The following is an 11,973-nucleotide window of genomic DNA, read 5'->3' on the forward strand; positions in this document are numbered from 1 at the left end:
CTGGGACGCTGCTGGGCCAGGGTGGGTGTGGGGCTGCTGGTGCTGCAGGGGCTCCTCCGGGTGAGCCAGGTGGGTCGCCGGGCAGGAAATGTCTGGTGTCAGGGATGGCTCCTGCAGTGCCTGGTCGGTGGGATGGGGCACATTGTGCTGTGTGGGCTGGGGGCTGCACTGTGCTCCCAGGACAGGGGGTGCCAGGTGGGTTGCAGTGTGCAGTGTCACCCCGGCTGGGAAGGGGATGCAGCCAAGCTTTGTCCTGGCTCCAGCATCTGCTGTCCAGATGTGTGCCCCGGGCAGCGGAGCAGTGGGGCAGCGTGCGAACGTGGGCTCCGTCCTGTGGGCAGCGAGCCCACAGCCAGGGCAGAGGGCAGCGCCTGGGGCCCCCATGGCTGCCTGCTCTCAGCACGTAGCACGGAGCCTTCTCCAGCAAGGAAAACAGGTTTGGGAGAAACAAAAGGCCGGAGAGCGTGGAGTTCGTGCCACTGTGGAGCGCCCAGGGAGGGCCCAGCAGTGCTGGTGTTGGGGCGGTGGGGGCTGCAGCCTGGCCCCGGGCTGACCCACCCCCCCCCCGCCCGGCACGGGCCGTGGGGCAGGATGCAGGAAGCACAGAACAAAATGTGCTTCAGCTGAGCCGGATGGCGGCCCGGCCTCGAGCAGCACCGGCCAGGCGTGACCTCCCACCGGCTGCGCCTGCCCGGCAGTGCTGGGGCCCAGGGTGGCAGCCCCCAGCTCTGCCCCGGCCCTGGTTGGTCGCTGGTGAGGTTGCCATGGGAAGGGGTCCAGCTCTGCCCCAGGTTTCCCCACGCAGCTCCACGTTTTTCACATCTGGGCTACAAACGCCCATCTTGTGGCCCCATCCCTGCCTGTGTTCCTCCCTGCCCTGGCAGTCCCGGGTGCTGGGATGTGCCGGGCACCACCTCTCCCTGCTCCATCCTCCGCCCCGTGGCACAGAGCAGCTGGCACTGAGCGGTGCTGCAGTGCTGCCCCCCGCCCTCAGCTCTCATTAATCCCAACCAGCCCCCGCGCCCCGACCCGCGGCCCCTCCAGCCGCTGTCTGCAGGCTGCAAAGTTCACACCAATCCTGCTAATCGCAGCCCGGCCGCTGCGCCAAGGCCGGCTCCAGCCCTGCGTCAGGATGCTTTAAGGGCACAGCAGTCAGGATTTGTGAGAAATAGGTCGGCCTGCGGCAGCAGCAGGAGGTTACTGAGAGATGCTGCGGCATCGGGGAAAAACTGCCGTGGCCTCTGCGCAGCGGGGAGGGATGGGAGGATGGTGGGGTAGTGTGGCCACAGCATGGCACTGCTGGGGGCTGAGCAGAGGAGCAGCGATGGGGAGCCTGGTTCTGAGCTGCCCGTGGGGGGTTTGCAGTGGGGCTGCCGACAGCCGGGGGCCAATGGGTCCTGCAACCCCCCACACACACACTACAGGTGGGTGCAGCACTTGTGCCCCAGGCTGTCCCATCACAGCCCAGCTCTGCAGCCCACAGTCTGCACTCAGCACATCGAGGTTCATTACTCAGGGGCTGCTGAGGTTCTGCCCCTCTTGAGGTGTGAGCGCCCATCCCTGGAGCTGCCCCATGCCGTGGATGGGCCCTGGGCAGCCTGAGGTGCGGAGGCATCCAGCCCATGGCAGGGATGGGGCTGGGAAGCTGGAGGGCTCTTCCACTCTGTGGCTCCGGGCAGCCCCACCCGGCACATGGGGCTGGCACCGGCTGCAGGGCACAACCGCAACAGAACGACCCCTGGCTGGTGGCTGTGAGTGACCCGGTGCGATCAGGGGCGGCCCTCGCTCATCAGGAGCAGCAGAGAGGGGCTCGTGGGGGTGGGGTCCTTACAGCCCCCACTTCACGTCGGTGTGTGCAGCCCCATCTCCCAGCAGCTCCCAGCAGCTCCCGCTCATGCTGGGCTCCCAGCGGCAGCACGACTCGCTGCTCGCGGCCAGCCCTGACATTTCGACACGGAGACAGCCGCAGGGGGAGGTTTAAATTGGCTCTGCTGGCAGTACGTGCCTGTGTGACGGGGCGGCACGGCTGCTCTGCGGGAGCCCGGCGTGGCCACAATGCGCTGCGGAGTGGGGGATGTGGGACGGACCCCGGCCCAGGGCAGGGGGTGGGGCTCATCCCCAGGGCAGCGAAAGGGGCCGGAGCCGGGTGACCCCGCTGGGTGCGGGGCAGGGCTGCGGGCTCTGCCCTCCACCTCCATTTTCTCCCATCGCCACCGAAGTGACCATTTTCCGCCGCGGTTCCGAGCCGTGAGCGCGGCGCTGCGCTCAGCCCCAGCTGGACACGGGCAAGAGGAGGAATGCGACCAGGCAGGTTTGTGCAAACACAGGCACTGCGTGGTCCCTCTCGGTCTTTAGTCTGGTAAGCAAAATCAGCATCTAATCCAGATCAAACAGGACTTTAGCTCCTGTCAGAGGACTGATCCCCTGTTCTGCCCAGGCCGTGGTATTTAAAGGGACACGGCCAGGTTAAGTACGGCTGGAAAACAAAGGGTTCGTGAAAATAATCGCCATGAAAATAAAAGCTGGGAAGGATCGGCTGGAGGAGAATTGGTAATGAAACAGAACTGCCAGAGAGTACTGTGGTTAATGGAGACATCTCCCCGGAGCGCCTGAAACCTCAGGTAGTGGAGGAGGAAAGAGATAAGCGAAACCACTTAGAGAGCAGCAGCAAAACAGCCCCGGCTGCACCCGGATCAGAGCAAAAACCTCCTCTCCTCTCCTCTCCTCTCCTCTCCTCTCCTCTCCTCTCCTCTCCGTCTCCTCTCCTCTCGCTCTCCTCCCGTCCCATCTGCCTCCTCTCCTCTCCCTCTCTCTCCTCTCCTCTCCTCTCCTCTCCTCTCCTCTCCTCTCCTCTCCTCTCCTCGTACCTTCTTCTTTCTCCTCTCCTCTCCTCTCCGCTGGGACAGCCCCATTAGGATTTAGCCACCCGACTTCTCCTGACCTTAATAACCAGCGCTGACATAGCTGGGAGCCTGGTGGCTAAATCCCGCGTGAGGCCGGGAGTGTAGGAGTTGGTGTCACAAGTAATTTATTCCGCACGTCTCATTCTCCTAAACTTGGGGAAGGAAGTTCTCAGTGGAGATCCCAGTGCTGCTGGCACAGAGCTGTTCCCCCATGGGCCGGGACCCATAGTCTGGTCACCCTCTGCAGCATCAGCTGCAGCTGTAGTTGATGGCAGGGTCTGCACAGTTCTCAGGCTGGGGCTGACTGTGGGGTTTGGGGTCGGGGCAGCCAGGACGGAGCTTTGAGGCTGCAGGGTTCAGGCTGGGTGACCATCGCTGCTGCAGTCTGAGCATCATATTCATATTCCAGTCACATTTTTTTTGGCATCGTTCCCCTCTTTGGACGTGGCTGAGCTCCAGGAGAGGAGGGTGAGGACACAAACGGGCTCCGTTTGGCTTCTCTTGGCTGCTCCGACTCTTCTGGATGAGTTTGCCATCTTCTTGAGTGATACCAGAGCAGAGCCCACAGCCTGGGCATCTCCTGGTGAGGGCACTTGGGGTCAGGTCACCACCCATCCCCCCTTGGCTTTGCAGTCACCACCATGGAAGGTCCCTGCTCAGGTCTTTGGAGCTCTGCTAGGAAGTTAAAGCCTCCTGAAAGCAGGAGGTCCTGCAGGAACACTGCACACAGTGCCGGGTGCTGAGCAGATCACACTGGGTTGCACTGGGCTGTGGGCTGTCTGTCCCACACAGCTCAAGGTGCTGGGGCAAGGGCAGCAAAGGGAGGAGTGAGCCTGGGGTGCAGCTCCAGCTTGAGGTGGGAGCCTGGAGCTGCCTGTCTGCCCCAGCCCCGTGGGCTCCGTGCTGTCCCCTTGCTCCAGGCCCAGGCACGTGTTTGGTGCCATTGGTGTCTGCAGACACACCTGTGAGTGGGCGCTTCTGGGGGCTGATGGGCACCTGGGTGCAGGCAGAAGTGTGGGATCCTTCAAGGAAGCAGATGGTACGTGGCAAAATGAAACCTGGGGGGTGAGAAGGAGCGGGGTGTTGTTGTTTGGGGGGTTAGATCAGAAGCCAGGGAGGAATCAACCACTTCAGCTCCATCCAAAAGGAACCGCTGTGATTTCCTTCTGAAACTAAGAAGGGCTGGTACAGAAGCAGGCGTTGCTTTCTTCCAGTACCGACACGAAGTGGAAATGTGCAAAGTTCCTCTGATCCCACAGAGGTAAAATAGAAACTGTTTATTCCACAGTGAGCCCCAGCAGCGCCGTGTCTGTGGGTCCGCTCCTGGGGGCCCTGGCAGTGTGTGTGTGTGTGGGGGGCTCTTGGGGCACTATGGGGTGCGCAGGGCCCCCCGCAGGGCCGTGCCCCCCTCTCTCCGCCCTCTCGGGCAGCAGCAGCAGCTCTGCCTTTTGCCTTTTGCCTTTTGCCTTTTGCCTTTTGCCTTCTGCCTTTGGCCGTGCCGGTTATGCAAGTGGCTTGGGGAAGCCGCGCAAATTGCAGCAGGAAGAAATCATCGGCCGGCTCTGCTGGGAACGGCTGGAATCGGCCCTGCCGGGGAGCCCGGCCGCGGCAGGTAGGGCCGGAGCGGAGCCGTGCTGCAGGATGAGCGCTGATAAGATGCCGGGTCCTGCTCCCACGGCCTCGGGAGACGGAAGCGCTGCGCCGTGAAGCTATGGAAACGGCGCGGCTCCGAGCGAGCGGTAATTGGGCCACTTCTGCTGGCGGCACAGAGCGCAGGCAGGTACACCTCGCTCTTTTGTGTGCGCGGGGGCATCGCGCTGCTCTGTTGGAAGCACGGGAGCCCCTCCAGCCCCCGCAGCCCCCTCCGCCCCCGCAGCCCCCTCCTGCCGCCCTCCCGGGGGGGCACCCCACGCGAAGGTCACGCCGTGAGTTGGCCGCGGCCGGGAGCGGTGCTGCCAAATCCGGCCCTTTGTTGGGGAGGGGGCTGCGGTGAGACCCCAGAGTCACCTTCCAGGGAGGGGCTCACCGCGTCCTTTGTTGTTTGCCGAGAAGCGCCCGCCCAGAGGGCCGTGAAATTGTCAGGATGTGTGAAATCAGGCAGTGCCGGGCAGCTCAACCGCATGACCACGTTAAATATTTAATGTGTCGGTTGTGGGGGATTTGTACCCACGGCGCAGACCTGCGGCACAGCTCAGCCCCACTGCAGCGGGGCCGGGGGCTGCACGGGGCGCCCGGCAGCTCCTGAGAGTGACAAACGCGCTCGGGAGCAGGAATTCATTCCTGTAAATATGTTTGCATTATTTATTTTAAGCATTTTTATAAATCATAATAGGAGAGACATCTGCTGTTAAAACTGCAAACTGCATTCATGCCTACGGCAAGATGGGAAGAGGCTGATCCCCGGGAAAGCCTGGCAAACTTTGGGGAGCGCGGCCGTGGGGGGCTGCGGGGGGGCAATGGCCGGGGGTGCGGCGGGGCACACTGACAGCAGCTGCCCGCTCCTCCCGGGCTCTGTTTAATTGCCTGCAGCTCTCCCGCGGCCCTCCCGCTTTTGACACCTCTTTATATGCAGCTTTATCACGGGGATGGCATCTTGTGCTCGCTCTCCAGACGGCCAAAGGAGAAACCAGGACTAGAGCTCCCTGCTGACATCCATCGCTGTGCGCTCTCCCCCGTGCCTTCTCCCCTCGCTGCCTGTGGAGGTGCCGGAGTTGGGGGTGGCCCCTCTGCATGGAGGGCAGCTCGTCCCAGCCCGTGCCATTTCCAAGCCCGGAGCCGGAGGCGGAGGCGGCTTTGGGTGCGGGGAGGAAGCTCCGGGTGACTGTGACTCACTGCGGCGCAAGATTAATTGCCAGGCGTTGCAGGAGGTTTATCACTGCCACCCTCGGCTCGCTGGACCGCACCTCTCGCTGCAGCTCCGTGTGCCCGGGGAGCAGTGGGGGTGCTGGGCAGGGAGCACGGTCCCCATCGGTCACCTTGGGGCCGGGGCGGTCCTTGCTCCTTCCTCGAGCTGTGCCGCAGCCCCTCGCAGCAGGGCCCGCTGTGGGAAGCACTCCCCGGGGCTCGTCCCTGTGTCTGTGGGGACTGTGTGTCCCACATCCAGAGCTGCGAGGTCCCTCAGCAGCACCGAGTTCTGCAGCTGTGATGAACCGAATCTTTTGCATAATCAATAATTAATGTCTGGGCTTTCCAAGCAGTTAATTAATCTCTTGGTGAAGGGAAAACAATTTTTAGAATCAGTGTGGGTGTTTCTCAGCCAGGTGAGATGGATGCCACCCTCCATCCAGGCTCTTCTTCCATCCCCTGTCCTTCCCAGCCATCCCCGGAGAGCTCCTTGCTACAAGTGATGCTATTCATTGCCAGGGAGAGGACCATATTGATCATAAATATTTGCCTAATGAGATCATATCTGCTTTCCAGCGTGCGCAGCGAGTGACCTCGCGAGGCCCGTGTCCTTTGCAGAGCCTGCAGAGCGCTGCATTGCCTGGCACTGTGCTCTGTGTTAGCAGTGAGCCTGCAGTGCTGTGCCCGGCTCGGTGCAGGTTCCATTCCTGCCAATGGAGTGGAGCAGATACCTTAGAGTGGGGGCTCTTTGTACCCCACAGCTGGCAGCACTCAGGTACTGAACTGTCCTTGGGGCACCTTGTGACTTTTGGTGACCACGTGGCTGTCTCCAAATCACAGTGAATGTTCCTCTGTGGCTCCTCAGTGGTGAAGGACGGGGCTCTGTGGGCCCCTGCTCAGCACAATATTCTGCTCTGCCTCCATGCTGGGCGTTGCTGAATCCAGGTTTGCTGCAGCCCATTGCTGTGCTAGCAGGCGATGAATTTGCTCTCCCCAGCACTGGCTCCTCAGCTCGTCCCAGAATAGCCAAGTCACTGACTCGTGGCTCATGCTGAACAATTGCCAAGCAGCTGCAGCTGTCCTTGACTTTATCTCTGCTCCAGTGTGGCTTTGCCCAGCTCCACAAGTTCACACTAGGAGACTCCACTCCCCCTTCCCAGAATAGAAGACATCCACGGCCCAGCGTCAGCAAGTTCAGCAGCTGTGGGAAGCGTCCTCTGAGCCACCAATAATTAGGCTGGTGGAAAGGCCGCTCCATCAGTAATGAGTAGCTCAGGATGAGACCTGAGGTCTTCTCGCCCTCCTGAAATCTTGCTGGTGGCTTCCAAAGATGACTTGGCTCACTCCCACCCTCACCCCAGCTCACAGCCATCCTTCCATGGGAGCTGGTCAGCTCCAGTAGGCACAGAACTCATGGCCCCATAGCACTGGTTCTCTCCTGCTCCTCCCCACGCTGCTCTCAGCTGCCCATTTCCTTCACAGCGGGGCTGGATGTGTTAAATCCAGAGTTGTTACAGGCCAGGAGCATTAATTGCCCCATGGTATTGTGTTGGCTGAAGGGTGGGCACACCTTGGGCTGAGGTAGTTCCATTGCTTTGCCATAGCCACTTCTTAGAGCAGTCCCAAGCACAGGGAGCTGTCACATACTCATCTGCCTTCGTGTTTAGTGGGGTTGAGGAGGGGAGAATACATAAGCTCAGGATGAAGACAATCAGGCACCAGCAGACAGCCCAGAGAGACGGCGCTGTCTCCATCCTCTGGGGTTTTCCAGCCCCCACTGGACAACAGAATCTTCTCTGATAGCTGACTTTGCTTTGATTAGAGGTTGGGCTGGAGACCTCCCGGGGTCCCATCCAGCCCAAGGTGTTCTGCAACACTGTGATGAGGATGAGATGTAGAGCTGATAGGGAGGGCAGCACTCCACACAGGACCACCTCCAGCCAGCAGCTCTCCTGCTCCTGAGGGCTGGAGCTGGGAGGCTGAGCCTTGCCTAAGGCTGTGGATCACAAGGCACAGGGCTCTTTTGTTCTTGTGCTTTTTGGACATGAGCTTGGATGGGGGTCTGACAGCTTGCAGCCCACACCTGTGCCCCCCCTTCACATCTCCCCATGAATGAGGGGAAACAGGAGGTGCCCACAGGGCTCAGCAGTGACACAAGGGACAGCGATGGCTCACAGAAATGGCTCCAATCACTATTGGGCTCTTGTACTATGAGAGCTTACCACAAGGGAACCACAACCCTGATTGCAACAGGCCTGGACCGGTGGGACCCCAGAGCCTGGGCAGACCACCAGGGACAGGAATGGAACAAGGAGGCCTCAGTGCCTCTCTGTCTGGCTTAGCAGAAGCATCACCCAGCAGGTCCCCAGGTCACCCCTCGCACAGCTGCATGAACTGTTCACGCTGAAGCCCATCAGTTGGGGTTAGGATCAGCTTCTGGTCTGCTCCACTGCTGCTGCCAACACTTCTAGTGCCCACTGATCCTGAAGGAAGTGGGGAGGGCAGCAGCAGACCTGGCATGCCAGCACACAAAGACCCATAGCAGGCAAACATGAGCCTGGGGAGCAGGGCTGGCAGTGGGACTTACAGCTCCTGGGGGGCTGGGAGCAGCCTCAACCCTCCTGGCCACTGCCTGGCCACATGGGACACAGTATGTGATGGGCACACAGTGAGCTCCAGGATACAGGGACAGACCCCAGCCCAGCTCTATCCCCACGCATCCCCAGCTCTGTGCCGATGGAGGCAGCGTGGGGCTCAGGCTGACTCCTCCAGGCCCACACTGGGATGCACAGCAGCCTCCCACCCACCTGAACACCAGCCTGTGGCTTTTACAGAGCAAAGAATGCCCTGACATGAGTGCTCCAAAGCAGGCAGTGCCACTGCACAGAAGTCTATGCCCAAATGTTCCATAGCATAGCCTACCACACACATCTAGAGTCAGGCCAACAAATTCAGACCTGGAGATGTGTATAATTGCCAGGTAGGACTTGGAGGCTGGAGGAACTTCAAAGAGAATTGACCTGGTGTGCCTTGACAGCAACGTGCTGGTGCTCGGTGGGACAAACCCAAGATCTGTGTGTTGCAGCGTGAGCAGCACCCCAAGGTCCAACCCGTCGTGTTGCAGAGCCTGCTCCAGCTGAGAAACTTGCAGCACTTCAGTGTTTGTTGGCTCTCCTCAGAAATGAAGCCAGCTGGGTTTAGCACCACACTCACTATTCCCATGCAGCTCTTTTTCTCTCCTCATCCTATTTCTGCAGCTCTGCGCTGCCTACAGGCTGCCCTGCCAAAGTGGGAAATGCCGTTGCTGGCGGTGGGTCTCATCCAGCGACGCTCCCCCTCCCCGTGCAGCACCTGGTGGCCCCCATTGCCCGCCCGCTCACAGAGCCCAGGTGAAACCCAGCGGTCTGAGGCTCTGCTGGCAGAGAGCAGCGAGCAGATGGTGCCCTAAAAGCGCCGTGCCCCGACGAGCGCGACAGGGACCGTTCCCGAAGCTCTGGAGATATTTTTGCGGCTCCTGCTGAGCCGGGCGAGCGCCGTAATTGCGGCTTGGACTGGCTGCAGAGGGCAATACCCGGATGGGCTCCCTGCCTTCCCCGCTGTAATTGGGCCCTGGTGATACAAAGCACAAAGCTCTTTCCTTCCTGTTTGCCGCTCTCCCTCTGTGAAACCTTCCCCTGCCTGTGCTGTGCATGCTGGAAAATATGTAAATACCAGGGCACAGGAGAATGACTCCCTCGTGCCTGCGCCGCGTCTGAAATCCCCATTAAAAATATATGTTCCAAAAAGAGCACCTCTGCACCAAAGCAGAAGCTCTCCCGGCAATGAGGGGCTGTTTGAAGGGAGCGGGAGGAGCGGATCAAAGGGTTCGGCTGCACGCCTTGCCGGGAGAAGGGACAGCGCAGCAGCCCCGGCTAAATTAGCTGCAGGAAGGGGCTGTGGAGGCTGCACTGAATCAATAGGGCTACCTGGAAACGCCTGCCACTCACAGCCGAGGTTGCGACGCAGCACTGGGAACGACGACCAGGAGAGAGCAGCCCTAGGGAAGAGCTGCAGCCAATGGGGCCGTGGGGCTTTCAACCCACAGCCATGGGCCTCATCCTAGCCGGGGGTATGGGCTGGGGACGCTGGGTTGTTCTAAAGCCCCCAAAGCTACGTAGGAGTGCAATTGTATGGTACTATGGGGCCTGGGAGGGTGTGGGAGGAGGAGGCTGGTGATGCCCGGCCCCATCTCCTCCAAAGCACCTTGGGGGATGTGGCAGCTCCTGGCTGCAGGATGGGGCTGGCATCCCTGGCGGCTCCAGCCGGTGAGAAAGGGCAACCCACAGAGAGGTGTTCTGCTCTTCAAAGGGATTCAGTGTTCGGCAGGAGCTTTCAAAGGAGATTTAAAGAGAGAAGATAAAAAAGAAAGTTAAAAGCTGCCCAGCAAGGGGTGGAAAGGGGAATGTGGGGGGAGACGAGGGGCAGACTGGCAGCGGGGAGCAGCAGCCGTCCTCACCTGGCCGCATGGCCAGAGCATCCCTCCTGTGCCAGCATCCCATGGGGACACGGAGGGGACACCGGGAGGGAACATGTTAACGACGGCGGTGCCTCCCCGAGACGAGCCAAATGTAAATGAGATAATTAAGCTATTATTTAAAGCCAGGAGACGGTGGGGACAGGCCGGGGTGGCCGGACTGCATGTTAATCAGCTGCCTGGCGGGGCTGCCGCCCACGTGTGCCCACTGCTATCCCCTCACTGCGATGTGCCCGGCGTGGGTTTGGCTCTGACACTGCTGCAGGAGCAGCTCAGTGCTGCCAGCATGGCACCCAGCAACCAGGATGGGTGGGGTGATGTGACCAGGACAAATCCATCCAAGGAAAAATAGAATGTAAATGCTCCAGCAGTGCTGGCTGGGATGGGTCATTTGGGAGCACTTTGATGCCCCATGGTGTGGTGTCGGAGGGGACCAAGGGAATGGGATGGTTCTGTGGCTCAGCTCCCCACCCCAAGAAGCAGCGCTGGTGCTGCAGAGCGGCCCTGAGCACAGTGGGAGCTCCGAGGTCACCACAAGGCAGGGGAGGAGGCAGGGTGGGATGTCCTTCCCTCCTGTCTCTATTTCAGTCAGGAATGGAAAACTACACCCTGCTCAGAACCATCCCCAGCAAGAGGTGTGAACTGACTACGTGCCCCGTCCTTCCCTGCTGGGGACCCAGTGGCTGGAGGCAGGGAGAGGGCGGGTGGCTGGTCTCTGTGTGTCCTCAGCCAGCAGCTGGGCACAGGGCAGATGGGATGTTTGGGGGCCAGGTTGGAGGGATACCCAGGGAGATGTCCGTTCTGAGGAGCATCTCTATGGGCTGGAGCGCCTCTCTGCTTTCTGGACTGGGAGATTGGTTTGAACTGCTGTCCTCTCCTTTTCTTTTCCACTCAGCACTCGGTGCCCTAGAATGAAGACAGCAGATCCCCTGCAGTTCACAGAGCTGACCCCACAGGAACCAAACGGTGATGCTGAGGATGCACACACAGCGCACAGACGCCCAAGGGAAGCTGTTTCCTCAAGGGTTTGTTGTGCAGCCAAGGCTCCCATTCTCCCAGCAGGGAAAGCAGAGAAAAAACCTGCGCACAAGAGCTGCAGGCGCAGAGCTGGATGGAAGGGGTGAGCACTGGATGGAAGGGGTGAGCACTGGGCCCCATGTGGTGGCAGTAATTTCCCACTGTGGTGGTTGAGGTGAAGCATTTGGTCAGGAGCAAATTCTGGCTTTTCTTTTTCCCCTTCCTCTCCACCTGGGGAGTGCGGTGTTGGATGGAAGCCTGGGAGAGGCGAGATAAAGGTCTCCTCTATCAGACAGCTGTGCAGAGATCTCAAAAAAAGAGGCAGGCATCGCTCCGAAACCGTTTGGGGCAGCAAATGCAAAAGAATACTGCAGAACAGATTGTGTTTGTCACCATGAGTGACCCTTGGAGCTGCCTTCTCTCCCAGCCAGGTAACCCCTGGCTCCCCAGGCAGGGCTGGGCAAGCTGTGCTTGGTGACTCCTGGTCCACAGTGTGGTGGTCGCCTTGCTGAGAACTCCTCTGCACCTGGTTGGGGGCCGCTGCCCCGGGGCCGCCTCAGACCCATCCCCTCCAAGGCAGCAGCCCCGTCCTCAGCTCTGCAGCACTACAAGGGGTCAAGGCACGGTTGGAGGTGGCAGCAGGGCGGTCTGCAGCCACATGTCTGGGTCTGCCTGAGCTGCTGACCGTGCCTGGCG

At 60.4% G+C, this 11,973-nt stretch overlaps 1 long non-coding RNA gene across 1 annotated transcript; it reads left to right on the forward strand.

Moving 5' to 3' along the window:
• The first annotated feature begins 4,377 nt into the window (after positions 1-4,377).
• Positions 4,378-6,309, forward strand: LOC116654058. Its single transcript, XR_004308925.1, has 2 exons — positions 4,378-4,683; positions 5,476-6,309. It is a non-coding gene; the product is annotated as an uncharacterized LOC116654058 (long non-coding RNA).
• Positions 6,310-11,973: the final 5,664 nt, after the last annotated feature.

Source organism: Coturnix japonica, chromosome 13 (assembly GCF_001577835.2).
Source record: "Coturnix japonica isolate 7356 chromosome 13, Coturnix japonica 2.1, whole genome shotgun sequence".
Lineage (NCBI taxonomy): Eukaryota > Metazoa > Chordata > Aves > Galliformes > Phasianidae > Coturnix > Coturnix japonica.